General features: G+C 36.2%; 1 long non-coding RNA gene across 1 annotated transcript in view; it reads left to right on the top strand.

Moving 5' to 3' along the window:
* Positions 1 to 7,820, top strand: part of LOC134156738 (uncharacterized) — a 225,018-nt gene extending 217,198 nt beyond the window's left edge. Inside the window, exons 3-4 of the long non-coding RNA XR_009962043.1 lie at positions 7,252 to 7,365; positions 7,590 to 7,820. This is a non-coding gene — a long non-coding RNA (uncharacterized LOC134156738). The remainder of the gene's footprint in view (positions 1 to 7,251; positions 7,366 to 7,589) is intronic.
* The last annotated feature ends 7,862 nt before the right edge of the window (positions 7,821 to 15,682 follow it).

Here is a 15,682-nt window from a genome sequence, read left to right as displayed (position 1 = left end):
TAAACTGTTCTTATCTCAACCCATGGGAGTTGCATTCATTTCGATTCTCCTCTCCGTCCCTCTGGGAGTAGGGGGAGGGAAAGAAGGGGGGGGGAGTGAGTGAACAAGTTGTCTGACTGGGTTTAAAGCACGACAAGGCAGTACTCCAGGTGGGGTCTCACAAGAGCAGAGAGGGAGGGAGAATCACCTCGCTTGACCTAATGGTCATGCTTCTTTTGATGCAGCTCAGCATATGGTTGGCTTTCTGGGCTGCAAGTGCACACTACTAGGTCACGCTGAGTTTCTTGTCAACCAACACCCCCAAGTCCTTCTCTGCAGGGCTCCTCTGAGTCTCTTCTCTGCCCAACCTGTAGCTGTGCTTGGGATTGCCCTGACCCACGTGCAGGACCTTGCACTTCACCTTCTTGAACTTCATGATGTTGACATTGGCTCACTTCCCAAGCACATCAAGGTCCCTCTGGATGGCATCCCTTCCCTCCATTGTGTTGACTGCACCACATAGCTTGATGTCATCGCCAAACTTACTGAGGGCACACTCAATCCCACTGTCCATGTTGCCACAAAGATGTTAAACAGTGCTGGTCCCTTTATTACAATTCCAGTAAGGTGCTCTGTTGGACCAGCTGGTGAGTTGTTGCCGGATGAATATCAGTCAACTGTGGTGGCTAAAATGCTTGTTATCTCTGGATGCCTCTATGGCCAAACTGGTAGATCAGAAGATAGCTGGGACATCTCAGTCACCCAAGACCACAGTGGCTTGGCTAAAACATAATCAGTGACTTGAGTTAACAGCAAGGCATTGCAAGAAGCAGCTAAGAGATGGGTGTGCACTGTACTTCATTGATATGCAACCTCAAGTAGCTGCCTCCAAAACTTCCATCTGTACCTGAGCAGTGTCCTGTTAAAAAAATTATTTCTTCATTTTAGAACACAATTTTTGACCTTGATGATCTTAAAGGTCTTTTCCAACCCAGTTGAATCTCTGATTCTCTGATTTTCCTTGCATGCAGAGCGCCTATTTAATGTTATCCTGAATGAACTGTAATTTGAACATAACACAATAGCAGACAACAAAAAGTCTCCATTAGAGAGGGAAATTTGTTCTTCTGGGCTAAATTTGCTGGGCTTCTTAATATAGCTCCACTCCCTCTTGACAGCAAAGGTCCTTTACACTTGTACAAAAGCCTGAATAAAAATCTGAGAGTAGTAGCTGCAACAGAAATATGACAACTCTTTGTTCCTCTTTAAGTGAGTTTAGTGTTTAAAATTCCTTTCGGCCTAATTTTACTTGGAAAACCCCTAATCTTTTAATCTACCTTTTCCTGCAAATTTTTTTTCAAAATAAGTCTCTCTCATCCCAGTACAGGAATCTTTGTTTCCTCTTCTCTTTTCTTTATTGGAGGGTGCCATGTAACTCAACATGCTCCATTCTGACAAGCCCTTTGGCTCTTATACCACTGCATAAAATAAGGCAGCTAGGATAAAATCAGGTAATAAAATGTGATAGAGTACAGTGACAAATGCAGCCTTATGTGACTTCAGTCAAATGCTGAGGTTTTCCACTGTGAGAAAATTTGATTTTACATCTGTTCATATTCGTTTAGACAAAAAATATTATTGTAGATATCCTTGATTTAAAATGTTCTTGGCTTATCGACATTTACTTGAAATAAAACTTCTAAAGTAAATGTAACCTTTCTTGTGTGAAAGTTGCATATTATAGTTAATGATCCAAATTCTAAATTCTTTGTGGGCATTACTTAAAGCTCCTACTGATCTCATTGGAAGTTAAATTACTGCCTCATGAGTATTAGCAATAGCAACCCTAAACACTGTTTTAAGAAGCCACTACAAACTCCCTAAACAAATTCGCTATGTGAGCACATAAAACTGAAGGTTTGTTAGGCTGGGAAGTTCCAACCTTTTCTGTAAATGATCCTTGGTGTGGCAGCTGCTATTATTTATGAGAAGAGACCTTTTAAGAAGCTGGGTAAACTTGATGTATCCAAAATCTTTGAACACCTGTTCTATTAATGACATGGAATGTGTCCTGTGTATAATAGCGGCAGTTTCCATCTGAGAGTTTATCTGAGAGAATTGGGCCTAATAAGGAGGGTAGAGGTTCTCAGCTAATGAGCAAGTCGAGGTTCTGATCTGTTAGGTTAGATAGAAACTACCCTGTCTTTGAGACTTAAAATAAGACCTGGGCTTTGGCCTTGTTTTCAAACATTTATTAATCATCAGTGGCTTAATATGTCAATATTATTAAGTTTAAAATTTCTATTTCCAGAAAATATTAATGAAAATGTCAGTGAATATTATTATTTTCATGGTAGAGCAAGTACATTCAAAAAGAATAAAACTCTAAAAAGTGGATGTTGCAAATTTCAGTCACCATGTAAGAAAAAAAAGGTCAATTAACATTGCAGCAAAAATTGACCCTGTGAAATAACAACTAATGGAGCTTGGTCCCTCTGCTTCAATAATGGCATCCAGGAGCTCCTTTGCTCACTACTACTTTGTTCTTTCTGTTGTGACTCATTCTGCATACTGGCCCTGAGGAAACCATGCTAAAATCTCACAGGCATCTATATCTACTTGACCTCTCTGAAACACAGCCACCAAAACAACAACTGTTAATGTGAGCACCAGACTTTTGTACTAATAGTGTTTTGAATGGGATTTGGTGATTTATTCTCATCATCAGGTACTTTGTTAGAGATGTGGTTGAGGTGTGATACACTTGGGATGTCATAACATTTGAATTCGGTATTTTAGAGGGAAGAGCGGAAAGAGGAAAATGAAATGAAACTGCACGTGGTAGTCACTGACAGACAGATGATAAGGCCACTGTAATAAAGGACTCCAAAACTACAAGCTGAACTGAAGACAAGGGCAATGTGGGTAGAAAGGCCTTTACAGACATCTTTCTGAGTCAGCCCTAGGAGGATTGATGTGCAATGTACTGTTTGGTAAATCTCATATAACTGCTTGCAGCAGTATTTTTTTCCTCATTAATTCTCATGCATTTCCCTGTAGTTTACATAGTCTTGTGCAGAAAGTAACCATTCAACTTATCTTCCATTGCAAACACTGATCTTCAGGGTACACTCCTTCTGGTGGATATTCTTTCCACTTAGTATCAGACCTAGTCAGTGCTAGAAAGGGCTGACTGGCAGAATGAAACAGGCATAGTTTTGTAATCCCAGTACAATTTCAATTTCCTGAAATCATTTTGTCTGTATAGTTCATGCTGATAAAATAAGGTATACCACAAAGAGTATGCCATGTATGTTCATGTAACCATCTAATTACAGTGTTTGCTACATTAAAAATGTTGCAGAATCATAGAATAGTTAGGGTTGGAAAGGACCATAAGATCATCTAGTTCCAACCCCCCTGCCATGGGCAGGGTCACCTCACACTAAACCATCTCACCCAAGGCTCTGTCCAACCTGGCCTTGAACACCGCGAGGGATGGAGCATTCACAGCTTCCCTGGGCAACCCATTCCAGTGCCTCACCACCCTAACAGGAAAGAATTTCTTCCTTATATCCAATCTAAACTTCCCCTGTAAGTTTTAACCTGTTACCCCTTGTCCTATCACTACAGTCCCTAAAGAAGAGTCCCTTCCCAGCATCCTTATAAACCCCCTTCAGGTACTGGAAGGTTGCTTCAAATCAAACTAAATGTTTTGGGTTTCAGTCTAGCTTAAGAGAATTACTTTCTGCTGATCTGACTTAAAATTTACCAATAATAAATACTGTGTTAAGTTACTCTGTTAAAGGTAAATAGAGAGGTGCCAGCTCCTATATTCCTTAGATGGCACATGCTGAAGACTAGCCCACCTTACAAATGTGTACTTAGGCCAAACAAAAGCTAAAAAGACAAAAGATTAGTTTTATTTTCTGTTGTATAGCTTGAATTCTTCCTTGTTCAGTGTATGACAAAATAAATCCAATTGTGTGGCTACTAAATCCAAGCAGTATAAATTCTGTTTTCACTTCATTTAAGCAACTCTAGTTTTACAGTGTGAGACCGTTTTAGACCAGATTTTGCTAATATACATAGCTTTGTTGCTACTCTATACAAAGTACTGCATATTTTTCCTCTTGTCATCTTTATAAAAGTGAAAGAAATTATTTGCAGTCCTCCATTATATAGAGTCTTGTTTCAGAACCTTCTGATTGGTACTTCTCTGACATCAATGGCAGTTTTGCTAAGGATATGTAAATGTCAGAAAATGTTTTGTTCTACCACAGACGCAGACAAATAATTGGCATCTGTTTTCTGTTGTCTAGCTGCCATTCTGTTTTCTGAAACAGAAGCTTCTATTTCTCATCTAAATCTTTGATGAATTCAGTCTCTAATGGGATTCAAAGATTGTTAGAAAAAGATATAAAACATTCTGTTAAAGGAAACATAAAAAGTTTCATGATGATTTTCATGTAATTAATTGTTCAGACTGTGTGGGATTTCTTAAAATAATCCAAATAAAATCTCCAGAATGTTTATCTTGACAACTGGAAAATTCTTCAGCTGAATAATATAATTGCTTCTGGTTTTGTCTGGATATTCTTGATAGATTCTATTGGAATTCAGTTACTTTTGTCATCATCGTTACTATTTTGCAAAAATACAGCATAAGTTCTGTGTGTACAGAAGGAAGAGTTTTCAATTTTAACCAACTATTACCTAGCAAGATATAAAATTCTTATTAAAATATGTATTCAACTCCTTATTACTAATGCTTTAAAGAAGATAAAATAGCATGCTGACTTCAGGAATTCTTTTGGTTAAGCATGTGACATTAATACTCACTAACATGCTTTCAGATTTATTGCCAGTGTGGTAATTAAATCAACACCTTCGTATTTTTATACTGAAACGAAGCCAAAGTGCATTGGGTCTTGTCACTACATAGCAGTGTGCGTGATACTTAAGATATCAACACAAACACTGAATAAAAACATAATTTCTTTATTAAGTGAAGACGTAATTTTATCATGAACCGATACTCTTCTACTACATAAGCAAAATACATGGTAAAGGACTAAGAGGCAGGCAAGAGGATGAGATCAGCTTTTTTCTTCATACTTAAATGCTTTCAGTTCGTCATTAGATACCAAACGGCACCAAGAAAGCTAATTCCAGTTTTTATACTTATTGTTTGCCATTTAGACAAAGTCTCGAGTAGTCACTTAAGTTTATGGGCAATATTTGCCTAAAGTAATGCATAATCAGATACATTTTCTGCATTATTTCAGATCAGACCAACATACGTACATTAACAGTGTAATCTGCTCACAGCACACTTCTGTAAAATTCAGATCCTACAGCCTCATAAAATGAGTTTCAAATTTCTTCACTCTTGTGAAATGAAGAAGATACAGTTTTAGATAATGTGAATCTGTGCTTATTTATAAGCAGTATTGCTAAACATTTTAAGGATAAAAATACATAAATGTAGGCAGATATTTGCTTCCAGAGCCCTGAATGTACAAGAGCATTTATCTGGTGTAAGATAAAACTTGTTATGGGGTCATTGTCTTTTCATGTATCATACATGTGAGACATTTTCATCTCAGTCTGATCCTGTGGCCTGTGTGAATTACTGAGGGCTTTTTTCTGTCTAGTCCCTAGCAGATTTAGAAACCAAGCCACTGCAGATCTTTATCAGATACTTTACTCTGGTCTGGGACTGATAGGGCAATGACACATAAGTAAAAAAGCACAGTTACTCTCTCATGCAGAGCGCTTTGATGCTAGCAGGAAAAGGTGGGAAAGTTTTGTTTTGTAGAGCCGTTATTAACTGCACCATTTATAAGACAAAATGGCAATAAATGCATTTACAGAATTGTAAACGTGTATCATTGAAATAATGAAGTCTCACCAAAGTAATTGTCTCTTTCTCCCAAAACTTGCTGGTTTGGTTATGGTCAAGAATAATTGGCTGAGGCGTCATTTTAACTTTACAGTTAGTTACCCCGCATCCCCGGATTTGACCTTCTTCATCAGCCTCAGTTACTATTCCTAGTTTGACTGTATGCTTACTTCTCTCATTTTATTTTATTTCCTCCTCCTTTAAAACTTCCATTACAAAATAATTATCCTCTGTGCCAAGTAAAATCTTGGTGAAATACTCTCGATAATTCATTCAACTTTTCTAATATCAGAACATGGACTGCAGCATTTCAAACTGATCTGCTATTTCTAGAAATTTTCCTGTTTTATTAGTCTAGTTAATATTAAGAACAAAGAAGAAAAAGAACAAAACCTGTGTTATGGAGAACAAGTCCATTTTCATAGAATTTTTTGCACATTTAATGTCTTGCTGATTCTGTTTGACACCTGAATAGTTGGTCCCCAAAACTTTTCTACTTTTTCTTTTTTTCCCAACTTTGCAGGCTAATCTAATAAAACCAGTGTCTAATGACCTCTTTTTTAACCCTTGTGGCTGCAGCAGCACTACCACTATATTAGTGGTATTCACTTCTCTACTGCAATTTATAAAAGACAGGTTTTGAACTCTTATCAAAGCATAAACATATTGCTACCAATCTCTCCATCACGGAAACAGCTACACAAACAAGCATCATTAAAAAGTTCACCCTGTAGCAGAATCTTATTCTGTGTGAACACTCTGGCCAATTTAAGTTTATGCATTTTTCTATGAAGTGCAAATCATGCAAAAAAACCTGTTGCTGTCCTGTGACTCAATAACTATTAAGCTTCAGTATACACTTAAAGACATATGGTGGCATAGCATAATTCAGTGAAAAGGCAGAAGATGGTGTATTTCAGGTTTCTTAAGTTTATTGTAGCAGAATTCTACCTAATATATTTTGAAGTGTTGTGAACTGAATTTTTACTTTGTAAACACTTTTAAGAAGGTTATTTCCATAATACAGAACCTAAAACTTCTTGATTTTATTATGTTGAAATATTTAGATGTATGCTGCAGTTTTTATAGTATTTCCCACTGAAAATGTTATAGCCTTACATCATCTGAAAAGATTACCTCAATACCTCTAAAATTTCCTTTTCTGAATGAATTCAATGGAACTGCTATATAGCATGCTTCTATATGTTGTATGCATGCTATATATTAGTTAGCATGCTTCTGTGAGGCAAGGCATATTACAGTGCCTTAGAAGTTGTTTATTCATCCATATTCCCCCTTTCAGGATGGAGTCTATGCCATCTAAATCTCCCATAGGTCTTATGATTATATTTCTTCCTGATCTGTAGGTTTATCTGTGTCATTCGTATGAAGTAGTAAGTTCATCAGGATTGAAAACTAGAATTTCCACAGGAAGTGTACAGATATGAGGAAATGTACCTTTAATGTTGAAATAATTCGAGGTAAAGCATTGCTTGTGATTTTGACAAATCTGGAGGGGAAAAAAGTTCTGCACTTTCACTCCCCAAAATTAAAGTGAACTGTTCTATTTTTAAGGTTTGTCCACTGTGTTTTGACTTATTAATTTTATTTTTTGGCATTATTATTTCTTTATACCATCTGAAATGACTTATTTCTGTCCCCAGGTAAAATGCTTCCTTTTCTGATGTCTGTCTTTTTCTTGTAGATCAGAGTGCCAATATGGCCATGCTCTTGAAAAGGAAGAACTGAATACACAGCTCATTTACCAAGGCAAAAGTGTTTAACTATGACCTTAAGCACATGCTGCTGCTTGTTAGTTCAACTGAAGCTACACAAACATGATAAAAGGTAACTGACCTTTATTCTGTGCTCTAGGTATCTGTTTGATGATGATCTCACTTTGTCCAGGGGTTTAACAAGTGTTTACTTTATAACTCTCTGATTACATGATCCTTTTTTTCCCCAACTCTCTTCCTTCATCATATGATACAGCTTTTTCTTAAGTCTCTGACATTTCAAGTGAGGGTCACTGTATTTATGCAGTGCCAAGAACTAGGAATAGTCTTATGTGCTGAGTGTGCTCTTCCCCATTGTTCTGCAAATTAGTCAACATGAAACCAAATAGTGATAATGTGTTGTTATGATTAAGGTTAATAAGCTACTGATTATCTCCATAGACTACAATTCCAGACACATTATTTAAATGGATTGCTTTTTTGAACTAGTTGATAAAAGATTCAGATTTCCCCTTGTAGCGATAAAAGACATTATAAACCTTTAAAGGCATAGGGAAACATTATACAACTGAACAGTTTACTCTGTTCTATGCTTTGCAGATTTATCTTATGTGATAATAGAACACTATAGCTCCGGAAACAATTGTTAAAAAAGGATGCTCCTCTATGTCTCTGGGACAAATCCACTTGAATAAAACCCCAGCTTTCTTAAGCAGCCTTTTGTACCTTTCTGGTGTGCACAGCATATTTAACAAATGATGCTGTTCAGTTAACCTTGCTTTCTAAACTTTTTCAACATCCAAGGCCACTAGTTTTACATAATCTGCTTTCTATTAGCAGTGATCTAAACATGAATTAAATAGCTCAAGTCTTCCAGTAAAACCACTAAGTACACACCAGTTTATAAACTTTAAAACAAGCATATTAACAAACAAACATAATTTTAGTGAAGTCCTTGGAAAAACTACCAGCCTGCAAAACACTTCTTAAACGTTAAAATGAACAAGTTTAAAAAAATCCCTATATATGTTTATAGGACAAATAAATCTCAGAGCAGAGATAGCATATCTTTGAATTACTTTCTTTTTGGCCCACTAATAGATTTAAAACACATTTCAGATCATTTGCAATATTTTTAAATGACTAACAAGCATACCTTTTCCTTCTGTAGCTCTGGAAGAGGATAATTTCCTTTGGAATTCACAATCAAACCTAAATTTCTCCTAATGACAATTGCGTGATGCATTTTTCACTAGTCCCAGGAAAAAAGCAGCACAAGAACTTTCTCTGACTTCTTAGCCAAGAGTTCTGTGTGCTACCAACTGGGTCATTACTGACAAGCTTGTATTTTTATGCTTTATCACACTAGTTGACACTCACATACCTCAAAGAAGAGCAGCTGAACATTGCTCTAAGAAAGGGCACTTGTTCTGCCAAAAAAAAAACCACAAAAAGCAAAAAGCAAGGTGCATTGTGCAGAAGTGCTTTGACAATCAATTATTAAGAATCCAGATATGACAACTCATATACATGTATTTAAGTTGATAACCTTTGGGCACTTAATCCCCAGAGATCACAGTAGTGGCAGAAGGATCAAGGTCAGTGATAAAGAAATCAAAGTGATGGCGAAGACCAAATACCATCTAGTCTAGCCCTAAGAAAGAAAAACTTGCAGTGGCTTTATTAATCTATGTGGTGTACCATGCGAGAGCACCTGTAACAAAGCAAGTTAATTCTCCAAATTCCTCTCTTGCATTTGTTTTGAGAAGTCTCTCTTGCTTCTGTTCACCTTTTTGTTATAAAGCATGTACCTCAGTTGCTAAGTTCCCAAGTTTCAGTCATTGCTTATTAAATTTCTCTTGCTTACCTTCTTCCATAAACAGCTCCACAAGACATAAATATGAAGTCATTCAAAAAACAGGAAAAAATGGATTCATGGTACTTGACTGACAAACTGTAAGGTTTTTTTAAGCATAATGGAAAATGTAAATTATATGCCTGTATCAGAAGATGTTTGTGTGAAAAAGGCATAATAAGGTAATTCTTTTCTTGTGCATTTTTAAAGATGGGGTGAAAATTTTCTTTTTCCTGAGTGAAATTGGTATAAAATATTTCACTGTTAGCAACTGAATGCAAAATTAAAATTCAAGAGCTGGTGCTGCAAATATTCAATTTTGCATGTGTAAGGCACTTCAATAACAAATATGATACAATATGTGTCTCAGCATGTCTCTCCTACTTAGGCAATTTATTAAATCTATATATAACTACCTATATAGAATAATTAGCCCAACAACCCACTGTGATCACTGAAATTGTCATTATTACAGTTAAGATCAAGAAATATCCTTTCTAAATATCAATCCAAAATTAATAGGGGAAAATTAGGGCTACAAAATTCACATGGTGACAAGAATTCTGGAAATTATGCACCAGGTAGACACAAGCAGCTTTTTCACTCACAGTACTTTAAAATTGTATCCCACTACAATTTCACTAGATACATTGGGAGTAAAATCAGGTCTTAAAATATATCAGGCAGATATAAGCAAGTGATTTATTTTTTTCATTAAAATAATTCTCTCTTTTGTTTCCTCTGAAAAAAAAACGTTTTCGTAGAACAAATCAGAAAACTTGTTTAAAACCTCAAATGAAAAGGGTAAAGGAGAGAGTTCGTCATCTAGAAAATAAAAAGAAATGACATTGTTTAAAAAGAGGCAAGAAGTGTGGTATTGCTCTGAGAAGATTATAACAAGGCATGCCACGTTTTTTGTCCTATGCTATTGTAGGTTTGGAGTACTTTACTGTGTCAGACGAGTCATGTGTGCTCTGTGTAGGTGCAATACATCATGAGCCATTAAATATACAGGCATTAACTCCAAGTCAGAACTTTCTCTCAATTGCTAGGTTCTGGGAGAATAATTTGGAGAAGTGTCATTACATGCTTGTCAGGTTTTTACACATTCTCCTGATAGGCAGCCACTATTAGTCACTGACTAATATGCTGGGACTTTGGACTACATGGCTCCCTTTGAGCTCTTGATTGACTCCAGGCTGGTTTTAGGACTTCCCTTGACACAGGCTGTAGACAGTACAAATGGGACTTGGAGACACTGAGACATCACTTTTGTTTGTGTTGTCAGATTTGGAGTGTAGTTATGGTGGGAATAGAAGAGGCCCCTTCTTTGCCAGCCTTCTTTCTGTAAGGAGTGCAAAGTGAATGAAAAAAGACAAGCCTACTGCTCTGGCATGCTGGGGATATAAGCTTCTCCTAAAGTATTTCAGAGTTGCTCCCTGGAACAAAAGGGGAGAAGGGAAAGGATGTCTCTGGGGAGTCATAATTCATGTTCCAGTCTGCTTATTGAATGCGGCAGCTCCTTGAAAGATTCATAGATTTTAAGGTCATTTATGATTGTCTTGCCTGGCTTTTGTGACACAAGCCATAGAATTTCATCCCTTCAGTGTTGCTTTCCAACCCATTAGGATTATATATTATCTCAAGTATTTAATGATTTTCCAGTAATAAAAGAAATAAAAAATTAATGGCCATAAACAGCAACTTGTCTGTTGCTACTAAAGACCAGAGAGTGCAGTGTTGCTTGTCAAGTTTTAAGTCATTTGAGAGGAAAAATAAATATCTAAAAATACTTTGAAAGCTCCTGATAGGCTTTCTTTGTGTAAATTGAAGGCAGTGAAGGGAAACAAAGCAGTCTGTCCTATTATCTCTCTATCTGGGGGAACAGTATCCATTCCTCCGTCTGTGCTGGCAGTGCCCTTTGCTGAGTTACTGCCACAGATGTAAGCAAAGGGGCACAGAGAAGAAGCAGAAGTGGCAGTATTATCATTGTAGAAGATGAATGTAGTGGCACTTCTAATTTATTTAGTATTCAGGATTTCGACTTTAATTAGGATTCTTTTGTCACATCATTCATCAAATGCACTTGAAAGAAATGGAAATTAACACCAAAGTTTCTGTTGCCTCGGGCATGCTTTTAGTACTTCTACTCCTTTTGGTTTATTGTTGTTCAGTTCAGTGAAATAGTTTGCTTGTGATAGCTCACTTAGCTGTAACTGAATTTCAAAAGAGGTGGAATGAATACATGCTCTTTAAAAGCTGTTTTGTGAAGACCCTGTAGCTCCTAACACCTCTTTTATCGAAAAACAATTATTTTTTTCTCTCTCAGTTTTTCTTTTTTCTTTTTTTTTTGACTGACTTCTGTGTTGTATAATGTAACATGGTACACCAGCTTTCACCCTAAGAAGTCATTATCTAGCTAGCTAGCAGAGGAAAACTTTGTGACTGCTGGAATGCCTGTAAGTCACAAATTGCCTATTACTTATGAATTGCACTTGTGCTAAGATGAAATAATATACCTTATTTGCTGAAATCATTCCTGTTTAAGGTGAAGCTCAATATATCTGCAGTACTGCTGTCTGCATGGGGAAAAGTTCCTACGATAACTATTAGTCCAGCTCCATGCCTAACACAGAGCAAAACAGCAGCTATGTTGATAAATGGTGCTCCTTATATCCAGAACTTCCAGCTCATATAATAGAGGTCCAGTTAGACATTTGAATGAAAAGAATGTGAACCAATTTTACCATCTGAGGCTACACATCATATCAGCAAGGCTACTACTGTCAGCACAAAAATCATTAGCTGGTGTCCAGAATTCATGCTTGTTTTAAAATCAAAAGGTTTGTTAAGCAAGTACTTCTGAGAGCTCTGTGACTAATGAAGCCTGGTTTGTGGTGCATGTGGAGATGAACTGCAGAGTCTAAGCAAGTGCAAATTCTGTCTGCAGTCTTTCAAGCAGTTTTGGAATTTGAAGGCTTTTTCCTTCTGGATTCTCTGGTGCCCAGTGAGATGTGCCATTATATGTAACTTGCCCATAAGTAGCTTATCTTTCTCTCCTTCTTTTTTATGTTTTCTGATTGCTGATTTAAAAAAAAAAAAAAATCAATAGTGAAGTTCAAAGAAACTGCCTCTTTTTGTGCCGTCTTCTCATATGTTCCTGAAAGTTAAATGGATGAAGAAGTAGAAACATCTCTTACACATCCACTCCCACATAATTTTTAATCAGAAATGTAGCTAATACCCAATGGTAAAATTTGGGGGTATTTAAAACTTGCATTCTTATTACCAAACCTTTTCTATTATTTTGCAAAATATCTCTCCAGCTTTTTGTCTTTGTTACAGGAGCTAGAAATTACACTTCAAAAAAGCAGACATCCTGTTAGAAAGCATTTGAGGCTACAAGTTGGATATATACTGAAAAGTTATCACTATGACAAGCCTACAACACAGCCAGTGCTTTGAAATTGGAGATAGGTTTCGCCTCTACAAAATATTTAGCACACTTTTCAAGGGAGCTATAAAATGATAAATAAGAAACATTTGAGAATTACCTATAAGCTCATCTACCTCCTGGCTGAATCAACTAAATGTTTCAACTAATATAAGTGGGAACAGGACCAAACTCCTCTCAGGTTTCTGAACACTATAAAAGAAACAAGACACTTTACACCATCATACAAACATGAGAAACTCACGTTTCAGGACCCCTTCTTTGCACTGACTTCTGCAATATAGTATCTCTGAAGTACAGTATTTCTAAGAACTCAAAATACATATTTTAATTATAACACAAAAATGGGGTTTATGTGTTTAAGTAAATTCAGCTAGTTAAAGATTGTTTCTGTAAATGGTACATTGAAACATGGTATATTGGTGAAATTATTATGGAGATCAGTTTAGTCTTAAGGAAAAATACTGGCAGCAGAAGCTGCAGTGGTGACTAAAAGAACTCTTTTATAATAGGACATCATGAACACAGACTTTGTGAATGCCTAAAGCCAGTTCTGAGTATAAATAACCTGTAGCTCTGAAAATATTATCTATGCCTTGTACTTCAGAGCTGTCAGTCAGTATTTTTGATCATTAGCCATCTGTGATTATTCTAATTTTTGCCAGCAGGAGAAGGAACTCTTTTCCACCAGGGAGCTCTGTTATTACAATATAATTTATATGTAAAGAGCTCATTTCATTAGATGAAAAAAAAAACAACCCAACTTTTTACATAGGATTTTTTTTTTCTTTTTTAGTTTGAAGGAAACTTTTAGCATTAAAATATTTATTTTCCATTTCTTTTTATATTGATAACCTTGGCATGGTCCATGTAAAAGTAATTAACATCTTACTGGTGGGTTAACAATAATTCTGTGTCTTGAGCTTGGTTTTCGTTTAGCATCCAGTATGAAAGTTTTAGAAACTGAATCAATTATGGACCTGAAGTATTTAACTAGAGAAATTACTACTTTTCAGTTCCACTTGAAGTTACTACATTTTAAACCCTAACTATGCCTTTGCCATATGCTAGTTAAGAATCCTTACAGGGTCATTTTAGATTTGCCTCCCATCAGTCTGTTGAGCAAATGACTTTATAATGACCTTTTTTTGCACTAGGATTGACTTGCTGAAATGAAAATGTTGCATCTCCCTGATTTACTAAAATTAAACTGCCCAATATTATAGTATAAAGCTCTTTTTTTATTGGCATTGTAAACACTGACATTATAAATTAATTTGGTTCATAAGAATGCTAGCAAAAAATATATTAGTTTATAAATTTTAGTTATCTAGTTCTGAATTTCCCCCCCCCCCCCCCCCCCCCCCCCCCCGACTATCCCTGTTTTTTAATGGTGTCGGGTGCCTGTTGCCATTATTTTGGCCTCAGATCTTGGAGGTCTTAAATTTGAAAGTATTCAGGTGAACTTAAAAATAAAATCCACACCAGTATGGCTGTCTACACACAATGCCAGTGTTTAATATACTCAAAAGGCAATAGAGTTCTGTGTATACCAAAAATAGTTCTTATGCTTTTATATGAGTATACAGAAGTCTTCTGTTTCATGCACCATAACTGTGGTACAGATAATGTCTGTATTTTTAGCTCTTCCCTCACAGATCTGCAAGAAGCCTGTTCTAAAAGCAATGAAAATTGACTACTGCAGTTGAATTGCCTTTTCTTGGTATAACTAAGCTTTTGAGGCTGTAATTACATTACGTTCTCAAAGTAACTTACATTATGTATTTGAATTCTGAATTTGAATCAGTTGCATGATTTAACGTATAAGGTCAGATGAATAGTCACTGTCATTTGTACTTCAGCATTTACAGAGCATTCTGTTTTACCCTCTCTGACTGCACGATTTTAGGACTTACAGATATGCTGCAAATAACAGCTCTTCCAACAAGTTTAATCAGTAGGATGAGGTGAATTTTAGTAAAGAGTATGAGAATTAGTTATAAAAACTCTAATTGAAAGAAAAATACTCATATTGTGAGAACATACAATTTTTCTCTAGAGTTATAAGGCAAAAACAATCAGGAAAAAGATGGATTTAAATAGAAAGAAAATTTTAATGTAATAATTGCTTGTACTAGCAATTACAGTTGGACTCTAGTATTAAAACCTTGCATTCCCAGATACCTTGGATTTGCACGTATATATCACCTTACTGTTGTATAACCTGATTCTTTGTAAGGAGATACCTAAGCAATAGTAGTCATGGAAAAGATTTCTTTCCCCCCTCCTCATACTTTTATTTTTTTGATAACTACTGAGGGATATGCTTTTTAGCATTTTCAGTGCTTTGCAATACAAGGTTCTCTCTTCATTTCATAAACATGTGGTACCTTACACTATTCATACAACTCAGCAAGAATAATTATGTAAGGCAAAAGACCTGTCTTCAGAATATGATGTCCACACTACAAATAATGGAGTGGGATGGAGTTAATTCAGGTTAGCTCTTGTCCAGTCCCATGAAGTGACAGGTCTCCTGGAGCAACACCTCTGAGCCAGTTTTGTTTAGAAGGAGCCAAATCCATTATGTAACTCACAGCTGGGACATTCACTTCAAAAGTGCAGGGGTAATATCAAACACTAATGCAGACACAGCTGCAGCTCCCCTGAGGTGTCTGCTTCTCTGTCATATTCGCTGAAATTGGCCAGTGACTATATTTATCGAAGGTCATGCACACTTAACATCCATCATA

This window comes from Pezoporus occidentalis, unplaced genomic scaffold, assembly GCF_034315485.1.
Source record: "Pezoporus occidentalis ecotype Australia unplaced genomic scaffold, CSIRO_AGI_Poc_V1 ctg9, whole genome shotgun sequence".
NCBI classification, from domain to species: domain Eukaryota; kingdom Metazoa; phylum Chordata; class Aves; order Psittaciformes; family Psittacidae; genus Pezoporus; species Pezoporus occidentalis.
The sequence above is the reverse complement of the archived record's forward strand: the minus strand, read 5'-3'. Positions and strand labels throughout refer to the sequence as shown.